We start from the raw sequence: 10,960 nt of genomic DNA, 5'->3' as shown, positions 1-10,960 counted from the left end.
TGGACTGAAGCAAGCATCAAGAAGTTGGAACCGACGCTTTGATAAGGTGATCAAAGACTTCGGGTTTATACAGTGTCATGGAGAGGCCTGTATTTACAAGAAAGTGAGTGGGAGCTCTGTAGCATTCCTGATATTATATGTAGATGACATATTATTAATCGGGAATGATATAGAACTATTAAGCAGTGTTAAGGGTTATTTGAATAATAGTTTTTCAATGAAAGACCTTGGTGAAGCATCGTATATATTAGGCATCAAGATTTATAGAGATAGATCAAGACGCCTAATAGGGCTATCACAGAGTACATATCTGGACAAGATTCTAAAGAAGTTTAGAATGGACGAAAGTAAGAAAGGGTTCTTACCTATGTTACCAGGCAAGGTATTGAGTAAAACTCAAGGACCGGCTACGGCAGAAGAAAGAGAAAGGATATGTAACATCCCCTATGCCTCGGCAGTAGGATCTATCATGTATGCCATGCTATGTACTAGACCGGATGTAGCACATGCTGTTAGTTTGACTAGCAGATATCAAAGTGATCCAGGAATGGAACACTGGACAGCGGTCAAGAATATCCTGAAGTACTTGAAAAGAACTAAGGATATGTTTCTTTGTTATGGAGGTGACCAAGAGCTCGTTGTAAACGGTTACACCGATGCAAGTTGGAACACTGATCCTGATGACTCTAAGTCACAATCTGGGTACGTGTTTATATTGAATGGTGCCGCAAGCTGGGCAAGCTCGAAGCAAAGGCACGGTGGCGAAGTCTTCAACAGAATCAGAGTACATAGCGGCTTCAGAGGCTTCATCAGAAGCGGTATGGATGAAGAGGTTCATTGTAGAGCTCGGTGTGGTTCCTAGTGCATTGGACCCATTAATCATTTACTGTGATAACATGGGTGCCATCGCCAATGCACAAGAGCCAAGGTCACACAAGAGGCTGAAGCATATCAAGCTGCGTTACCACTCGATTCGCGAGTACATCGAAGATGGAGAAGTAAAGATTTGCAAAGTACACACTGATCCGAATGTAGCAGATCCGTTGACTAAAGCTCTCCCTAGGGCAAAGCATGACCAACACCAGAATGCCATGGGTGTTAGGTATATTACAATGTAATCTAGATTATTGACTCTAGTGCAAGTGGGAGACTGAAGGAGATATGCCCTAGAGGCAATAATAAAGTGGTTATTATTTATATCTTTATGTTTATGATAAATGTTTATATATCATGCTAGAATTGTATTAACCGAAACATTAGTACATGTGTGATATGTAGACAAACAAGAAGTCCCTAGTATGCCTCTTAAACTAGCTTGTTGATTAATGGATGATTAGTTTCATAATCATGAACATTGGATGTTATTAATAACAAGGTTATGTCATTGTGTGAATGATATAATGGACACACCCAATTAAGCGTAGCATAAGATCTCGTCATTAAGTTATTTGCTATAAGCTTTCGATACATAGTTACCTAGTCCTTATGACCATGAGATCATGTAAATCACTTATACCGGAAAGGTACTTTGATTACACCAAACACCACTGCGTAAATGGGTGGCTATAAAGGTGGGATTAAGTATCCGGAAAGTATGAGTTGAGGCATATGGATCAACGGTGGGATTTGTCCATCCCGATGACGGATAGATATACTGGGCCCTCTCGGTGGAATGTCGTCTAATGTCTTGCAAGCATATGAATGAGTTCATAAGAGACCACATACCACGGTACGAGTAAAGAGTACTTGTCAGAGACGAGGTTGAACAAGGTATAGAGTGATACCGAAGATCAAACCTCGGACAAGTAAAATATCGTGAGACAAAGGGAATTGGTAATGTATGTGAATGGTTCATTCGATCACTAAAGTCATCGTTGAATATGTGGGAGCCATTATGGATCTCCGTATCCCGCTATTGGTTATTGGTCGGAGTAAGTACTCAACCATGTCCGCATAGTTCTCGAACCGTAGGGTGACACACTTAAAGTTGGATGTTGAAATAGTAGTTCTTGAATATGGAATGGAGTTGGAATATTTGTTCAGAGTCCCGGATGAGATCCCGGACATCACGAGGAGTTCCGGAATGGTCCGGAGAATAAGATTCATATATAGGATGTCATTTTATGTGAATAAAATGTCGCGGAAGGTTCTATGGAAGGTTCTAGAAGGTTCTAGAAAAGTCCGGAAGAAACCACCAAGGAAGGTGGAGTCCACAAGGGACTCCACCTCCATGGCCGGCCAGCCCTAGTGGGGGTGGAGTCCCAAGTGGACTCCACCATAGGGGGCCGGCCACCCCCCACATGGGAGGTGGGAATCCCACCTTTGGGTGGGAGTCCTAGTTGGGCTAGGTTTGCCCCCTCCTATGGAAGGTTTTGGTTTCGGGTCTTATTCGAAGACTTGGACACCAACACTTGGGATCCACCTATATAATGAGGGGCCAAGGGAGGGGGCCGGCCACCCCAAGACCATAGCTTGGCCGCCCCCCTTGAGTGGCCGGCCACCCCCTCCCAAACCCTAGCTTTGCTCCTCCACTTCATATTTCCCGCGTAGCTTAGCGAAGCTCCGCCGGACTTCTACACCGCCACCGACACCACGCCGTCGTGCTGTCGGATTCAAGAGGAGCTACTACTTCCGCTGCCCGCTGGAACGGGGAGGTGGACGTCGTCTTCATCAACAACCGAACGTGTGACCGAGTACGGAGGTGCTGCCCGTTCGTGGCGCCGGAACCGATCGTGATCAAGATCTTCTACGCGCTTTTGCAAGCGGCAAGTGATCGTCTACCGCAGCAACAAGAGCCTCATCTTGTAGGCTTTGGAATCTCTTCAAGGGTGAGACTCGATACCCCCTCGTTGCTACCGTCTTCTAGATTGCATCTTGGCTTGGATTGCGTGTTCGCGGTAGGAAAATTTTTGTTTTCTATGCAACGTTATCCTACATTATTTGAATAGGGAAAAGTCCCTGTCTTGTTATTTTTATCACATTTATTCTACAAAGAATATGTCCATGAGGCCAGTGGCATTGGCTAGATAATTTCTCTAGCTTTCCAACCATATAAAGTTCATCAAATTTGGTTTAGCCAATTTAAATCTATTGAATTTCAAAGTGGAGGCAGTATTGAAATTCATTTGCAATTTATTAAACTGGGTTTGAATTAAAAGGCCGGCGGGAAAACTAAACGGGCCAGATTCAATTTAAACGGCCCAAGGCCAGCCCAGCCACGGTCCAGTGCCGCGCGGGCTGCCTGACAGCGGGGGCCACCCGTCAGTGGGCGTTTAAACCCGAAACGGTATGGGCGAAGCTGGGGCGTTGGATTAGATCGCAGATCTACGGCCGTGGTTCATCGTCGTCTCCGACGAGAACCCGACGATGCGGCGGCGGCAGTAGGGGGTCGGCGGGCTAACCAGGGCTCCAGCGAGGGATGGTAGTATGCTCGGGGAAGGTGTAGTCGACGGCGAAGCTCCTTGTACCAGCGGCGGCTCCTGGAACGGCTCCAATCGACGGCGAGCTTCCGCGGCGTCTGGCGGCAGTGAGGCTTCGATTGGGCGGCGTCAGTGGCTAATGTCGACGGTGGAGTGGTTCTGGCGGTCGAGTGAGAAGAGGGGAAGGTGATGGTGTGCTCAGATCGACGAGGAGAGGTCTCCTTTTATAGGCGAGCAAGGGTGCTGCGGGGCAGTGGCAAGGTCGACCATGGCGCGGCTGCTCCGGTGGTCTATCGAGCTAGGCGAGGGCGTGGCGCTGTTCTGCGGTTCCTGGCGAGTCGTTTGGCGGCGACAGCTAGGGTAGGGGGTGGCTGGTTTGGTCGCCTCGCTTCCGCGTCTGTCGCGCCCGCGGCGGACCAGGGTTGGCTTCTCCGGGGGTCGTGGTCGAGGGCGTGTCCATCGGCGTCGCGGTGTCACGGTGAGGCTCAAGGTGTTGCGAGCGGGGCCAGGGCGTGAGCGAGGTGGCTGCATGGCGCGTGTACTGTGACGTCCGCGCGCATGTCCACGCGCGACGTCACCGGCATGGTGAGCGCGTCCATGGCGCGCGTCGGCCGGCGTGTGTCGTCCTCGAGCGTGACAATGGCGATGCTAGGGCGGCGTAGGAGGTGCGTTGGCGCACGGTGGCGAGGTGGCCAGGGCAGTGGTGCAAGGGGAGAGAAGGGAGGTCGACGGGCTGGTGACATGGCCGGCATGGCCATGTCCTAGCCTTGCTCCTCCTCTCCCTAGGTTTGCTATGTTGCCTTGATGGTTTAAGGGGACCAGGGGACAATGTAGAATAGCTTTGGGTTAGATTAGGTGAGGTAGATCACTATTTGCAATAGTTGCAAATAGTGCCCGAATTTGGAAATTACAAAATTGTCCAAATTTGAATTAATTCAAATGGTGAACCTTTTTGAAATGTGAGTGTTGATATAAGTTGTAAATGACCAGAGGTGATTTGAGGTGGTGGTGGAATTTTTAGAATTCAAAAATTTGCCAAAATGGCTAAGTGGGGAATGTTGCATATGTTAAAAAGTTGGGACTTTGGATGAGCCTTGCTCATGATCAAAGATGATTTTGGCATGGTGATCTTCACCAAAGTTGTTCACCTTGATGTTGACTTTGAAACGGTGCAAAGAGTTAGCAAGAGTTGGTTTGGGAAAAATGAATGGCAAGGGCTCAAAGTGGTGATCAGACTAGAATTGTCAAAATTGACCATTATCATATGTGAGTGGGAATTGTGTTTGAATTCCATTTGAATTGTGAAACTTTGATTCCAAAAGTTGTAATAAGTGTTTAATAACATTATTCAACTAATGGTGAAGACCAAATAGGTCTAGGGTCAAAATTTATAAAAATGCCATAGGGCATATGTGAGGGTTTTTAGGGTTTTGCATTTTATGGAATTTCTTCCTCTTTGATTTATTTGGTTGGTGATCTTCATGTGATCACATTAGGGTTTTAGAGCATATCAAATACAAGTAATAACAATCATCATGGCATATCACTCAAATGCACAAGTCCTATGCATGGTACTATATGCAAAAAGAAAAGTTTTTGTTGGTTTGAAATTTTGCTTTCTGGATTTTTCTAACTTTCTTTTTATTGAAATTTGGGGTGTTACAAACCCTTCCCCCTTACAAAAGATCTCGTCCCGAGATCGAAAAGAAAGTTAGGTACTAAAGAGATCTGGGTACTCCTTCTTCATGAGGTCTTCGCGTTCCCATGTGGCTTCATCCTCGGTATGATTGCTCCATTGGATCTTCAGAAACTTGATGCTTCGGGTGCGGGTGGTTCGGTAAGCTTCTTCCAGGATGCGAATCGGCACTTCGCGGTAAGTCAGATCCTTGTTGATATCCACCGATCGGTGATCGATGTTCTTGAACACTTCGGTCTTCTCCGGGACTTCAAGGCACTTCCGGAGGAGTGAGATGTGAAACACGTCGTGCACAGCCGACATTTCTTCAGGCAACTCCAGTTGATAAGATACTTCACCTCGGCGGCTAAGGACTTGGAAAGGTCCGACATAGCGGGGTGCAAGCTTTCCTTTCAGTTGGAACCTTTGCATTCCTTTCAAGGGGGATACTTTGAGATAGACGAAGTCTCCGATCTCAAAGGTCATCTCCCGACGTCTCTTATCGGCGTAGCTCTTCTGTCTGGATTGCACCGTTTTGAGGTACTCGCGGATCTTGTGGACTTTCTCTTCGGCTTCACGAAGAACATCTGGGCCGAAAACTTGGCTCTCTCCGACTTCTGACCAGTTCAGGGGGGTACGGCACTTCCTTCCGTACAAGGCTTCAAAGGGGGCCATCTGTAGGCTGGCTTGATAGCTATTGTTGTAAGAGAATTCTGCGTAAGGTAGGCAGTCTTCCCACTTGGATCCGTATTCCAGTACGCATGCTCTAAGCATGTCTTCCAGTATCTGGTTTACTCTCTCAGTCTGTCCGTCGGTCTGAGGGTGATAGGCGGTGCTGAAATTTAGGCGAGTGCCTAGTCCTTCATGCACTTTCTGCCAGAACCTTGAGGTGAACTGTGATCCTCTATCTGATACTATCGATTTGGGGGTTCCGTGCAGAGCGACTATTCTGGAGATGTAAAGTTCAGCTAGCTTTGGGCCTTGATAGGTGGTTTTGACGGCGATGAAATGGGCGACTTTGGTCAATCTATCGACAACTACCCATATTGAATCATTGCCTTTGCTAGATTTGGGCAGTCCGGTGATAAAGTCCATTCCTACGGAGTCCCATTTCCATTCCGGAATCTGGAGGGGTTGTAACAGTCCAGCGGGTCGTTGGTGTTCTGCCTTGACTCTCTGACAGATGTCACACTTAGCGATATAGCTACCGATCTCTCTCTTCATTCCGTGCCACCAAAATTGTGCTTTTAGGTCTTGGTACATCTTGGTACCTCCGGGGTGGATTGAATAAAGGGTGTCATGGGCTTCTTGCAGAATGACTTGTTTCAAGTCAGAGTCCGATGGTACGCAGAGACGTTCTTTGTACCAAAGCACTCCGGCTTCGTCTACGGTGAATCCGGGGGCTTTTCCTGCGGCTATCTGTTTCTTGATTCCGTCAATGCTAGCGTTGTCCTTCTGGGCTTCCTTGATCTGACCAACCAAGGTGGGTTGCAGTTCTATGCTGGCTAGGAATCCTTCACTAACAAGTTCAAGTCTGAACTGTTCAAACTCTTGGTGCAAGCTGGGCTGTTCGGTTGCGAGCATGGAGTTCAACTGACACGGCAGTCGACTCAAGGCATCCGCTACCACATTGGCCTTGCCGGGGTGGTAGTGGATCTCCATGTCGTAATCCTTGATCAATTCGATCCATCGGTGTTGTCTCATGTTCAGCTCTTTCTGGGTGAATATATATTTGAGGCTTTTGTGGTCGGAGTAGATCTCGCATCGATTACCCATGAGGTAATGACGCCAAACTTTCAAGGCTAAGACCACGGCTGCAAGCTCGAGGTCATGGGTTGGGTAGTTCTGTTCATGTTGCTTGAGTTGTCTTGAAAGGTAGGATACAACCTTGCCTTCTTGCATAAGCACGCATCCAAGTCCAGTCTTGGAGGCGTCGCAATATACGTCAAAGGGCTTTGTGATATCTGGCATGATCAGGATTGGGGCTGTTGTCAGTCTACTCTTGAGCTGTTGAAAGCTCTCTTCGCATTTGTCGGTCCACTCAAACTTTCTGTCCTTTTTCAGCAGTTGGGTCATTGGTCGAGCGATGCTCGAAAAACCTTCTACAAATCTGCGGTAGTATCCGGCTAATCCAAGAAAAGCGCGGACCTCGGTTTGTGTGGTTGGGGCTTGCCATTCCATAACAGTTTTGATTTTGGCGGGATCTACGGCAATTCCTCCTGCGGACAAGATGTGTCCCAGGAATCCAACTTCTTCCAGCCAAAACTCACACTTGCTAAACTTGGCATATAACTTGTGCTGTCTAAGAGTTTCTAGGACAATCTCCAAATGCTGTTCATGTTCCTCTTCGGACTTGGAGTAGACGAGGATGTCGTCGATGAATACAACGACAAACTTGTCCAAAAAGTTCATGAAGATCTTGTTCATGAGATTCATGAAATAAGCGGGGGCATTGGTTTGTCCAAACGACATGACATTGTACTCATACAACCCATATCTGGTGGTAAAGGCAGTTTTTGGAATGTCGGTGGCTCGGATCTTCAGTTGGTGGTATCCAGTTCTAAGATCAATCTTGGAGAAAACTCGGGATCCGGTGAGTTGGTCAAACAAGTCTTCGATCTTGGGTAAGGGGTATTTGTTTTTGATGGTGACATCGTTAAGCTTACGATAGTCCGTGCATAAACGATTTGCACCATCCTTCTTGTCGACAAACAAGACGGGGTCCAGTTCCGGGGATTAACTCTATGATAAACTCGATATCCCGATCCGGGGGCATACCGGGTAGATCATCCGGAAACACATCAGGGTAGCGACAAACGACCCTGATTTGATCCAGAGTTGGCTTGGATATACTTTGGTTGCAGGTGAATTTTCTTGGTAGTTTCTCAGAGACGTGCTCAACTACGATACCGGTGCTGCTAGTCATGGTTATGGCTTTCTTGGCGCAGTCTATCAATCCATTGTGTTTGGACATCCAGTCCATTCCTAGGACAACTTCCAAACCTTTGGTTCCAAGTATGATTAGATTTGCAAAGAAATCTACATCATGGATTTTGATTGGCACATTTTTGCAAAATTTTCTGGCTTTGGTGGTTGATCCGGGGATTTGGACTATCATAACGTGCTTCAAGCTGAGGGGTTGAATTTTACTTGTTGATGCGAAGTCTTCGGTGACAAAAGAATGAGATGCTCCGGAATCAAACAACACTCTGGCAGGGATGTGATTGACAGAGAACATACCCAGTACAACATCTGGTGCTTCCTGGGCTTCTTCAGCGTTCATGTGGTAGAGGCGGCCGTTGCGGTTGTTGGGGTTGTTGGGGGCGAACTTCTTGCCGGTGGAGACACGGCGTTGCTGCTGAGCAGGTGCAGCGGTGTTGCCGGCGAGCTTGGCAAGACGCTTGGGACACTCGTTGGAGTAGTGCCCCACTACACCACACTCATAACAAGTGATAGTGGTCTTGTCCTGCTTGTTCGCAACGGGAACGGCATTGCTTCCGGTTCTGGGAGCGGTGTTGGTGTTGGTGTTGTTGTTGTTAGGGGCTCGGGGTGGAGCGCGGTTGTAGTTGTTGTTGTTGTAGTTGTTGTTGTAGCCTCCTGGCTTGGAGTTTCCTCCACTCCGGTTCTGATAACCGGGGCGAGAGTTCTGCATCTGGGGCTTGTTGTTTCTCGGAGTGAAACCTCCGCTTGAGCTAGGGCGAAACTTTTGGGGGTGGCTTGATCCACTCTGATTCGCCATGCGGCGCTTGCGGTTCTCATTGGCTTGGTTTAACTTGCCCTCCATCTGGATGGCGGAGTCAACAAGGGCTTCGAGGTTGGCGAAGGGGATGTTGACGAGGACAGTCTGCATCTCATCATGCAGTCCGTTCAGGAATCTCTCCTTCCTCTTCTCAACGGTGTCGGTCTCATCAGGGGCATACCTTGACAAAGTGAGAAACTTGTCGCGGTATTCAACCACCGTCATGCGACCTTGTTTCAGCTCACGGAATTCATCCCTCATCTTCTTGATAAGACCCGGGGGTACATGGTACTTGCTGAACTTGAGTTTGAAATCCTCCCAAGTCATGAATTGACCTCCGTTCATGGCACGGGTGCTTGTCCACCAAGCGCGGGCTGGTCCAGCGAGATAGTGTGTGGCGAACAGGACTTTCTCGTTGGCTTCCACTCCGGCTACCTCAAGATTGTTCTCCATAGTCTGGAGCCAATCGTCGGCGTCGAGGGGCTCCTCGGTCTTGCTAAACACTGGAGGATTGGTGTTTTGGAAGTTCTTGAGCTTGGATCCGGGGTGGTCATGATTTCCATGGCCTTGGTTGGCGATGTTCTGCAAGGCGATGAGGTTGGCTTGGCGTTCGGCTCTTTCGGTTTCCCGGTCTACAAGCATGGTTTGCAGAAGTTGCAGCATCGCGTCGTTGGTGCGATTCGGAGGGGCCATCTGAAGATGTAGAAGATTATGAGATAAGAGGGAACATTCTATGGTTCATTTTGGTTAAGTTTGACAACAATTTGAAAACTTGTAATCTTTTCATGACAAACATAACATTCATTCATTCATGCAACACATAGTACAAACTACACACATACTCCAATGGTTTTAAGAACCATTCTCATGCTACGATACAAAGGACGGGATACAACTCACACCTACTATAAGTGAGCTAGTGCAACTACTCCTCATCATCGACATCGATCGGGACGTAGTCGTCGGGTCCTGCCTCCAGGAACTCGTAGTCCTCCTCCTCGGTGTTCTCGTCCTCCTCAAAGTCGTTGTCGTCGCTCAGGAAGGTGTCTCCTCCCAGAATGTCGATGCCTCCATCGTCATCCTCCAGATGACGAATCTGATCCTCCTGGGCCTTGACAGTGGCCTCAAGTGACGCGATCCGGGCGCGAAGGCGACGAATCGTAGCGTCCTTCTTGGCACGCTGCTGGCGAAGGCTCTTGCGGTCGTTGTTGAGTAGCTTGATCGCCTCACCCTGCTCGGTGATGTGAGCGTGGGTCTGGTTCGCGTAAGCGCGAGTGGCGTCGAGGTCCCTCTGAGTCTGGTAGAGCATGAAGTCCAGGTGCTCAGCATGGTGCCTCAACTCCGGGTGCGGCTGCAGCTCCATGGGCACTCCCGCGGCATCACGCCTCACAAGGTGGGCGTAGCGAGAGGCGAGGATGCTCACCACGTTCTGTCCACATAGGCACGCAAGTGCCTCCTGAAGGCCACGTGCGAGTCCGTCGAGCCAGTTGCTCTCGCGGAAGGAGAAGAGGATCCTCTCCGAAGTGGGAGGCTCCATCTTGCCCCTCAAGTCGGCAGTGATCACCCACTGCAACTCTCCTCCGGGCGTGTCGTCCAGCTGAACCCCGTGAAACTCGGGGTGTGGGCGTCCAAGGAAGTCAGAGAGGGCGTTGAGGTCGTGCTCGAAGATCAAGCTCCCTCCGTTCCCAAGCTGGTAAAACTTGGTGTTGATGGGTTCATTCAGCGCCATCTGAAAGAGAATTGGATGAGTAAGTTAGAGAGTGCAAAGTGTGGCAAAGTTTTAAGTTGATTCAAATAAGATATACATGATTCATCAAATTTTGGCAAAGTCTCAAAGACAAGAGTGTAGTAAATTTTCACAAATAATTTCTTTCATTTGATTTCAAAGTTAAGTTTTTCAGAACGCCCATTCTAACTAAGGTCTTCTAAGGTCAAACAATGGCTCTGATACCAACTTGTCAACACCCGGATTTTTAAGTCCGAGTGCCTATTATGTCATACATCGCAATCCCAGGAATATTGTTGTTGCGAGGCATAATAGTTAAGTATCACAGTCATCATTCATTACAAACCATAAGTCTTACAAATTTGGAATCACATGATCCATATTACACGAATAGTTGATCT

Source organism: Lolium perenne, chromosome 1, assembly GCF_019359855.2.
Source record: "Lolium perenne isolate Kyuss_39 chromosome 1, Kyuss_2.0, whole genome shotgun sequence".
Taxonomy (NCBI): Eukaryota; Viridiplantae; Streptophyta; class Magnoliopsida; order Poales; family Poaceae; genus Lolium; species Lolium perenne.
The sequence above is the reverse complement of the archived record's forward strand: the minus strand, read 5'-3'. Positions refer to the sequence as shown.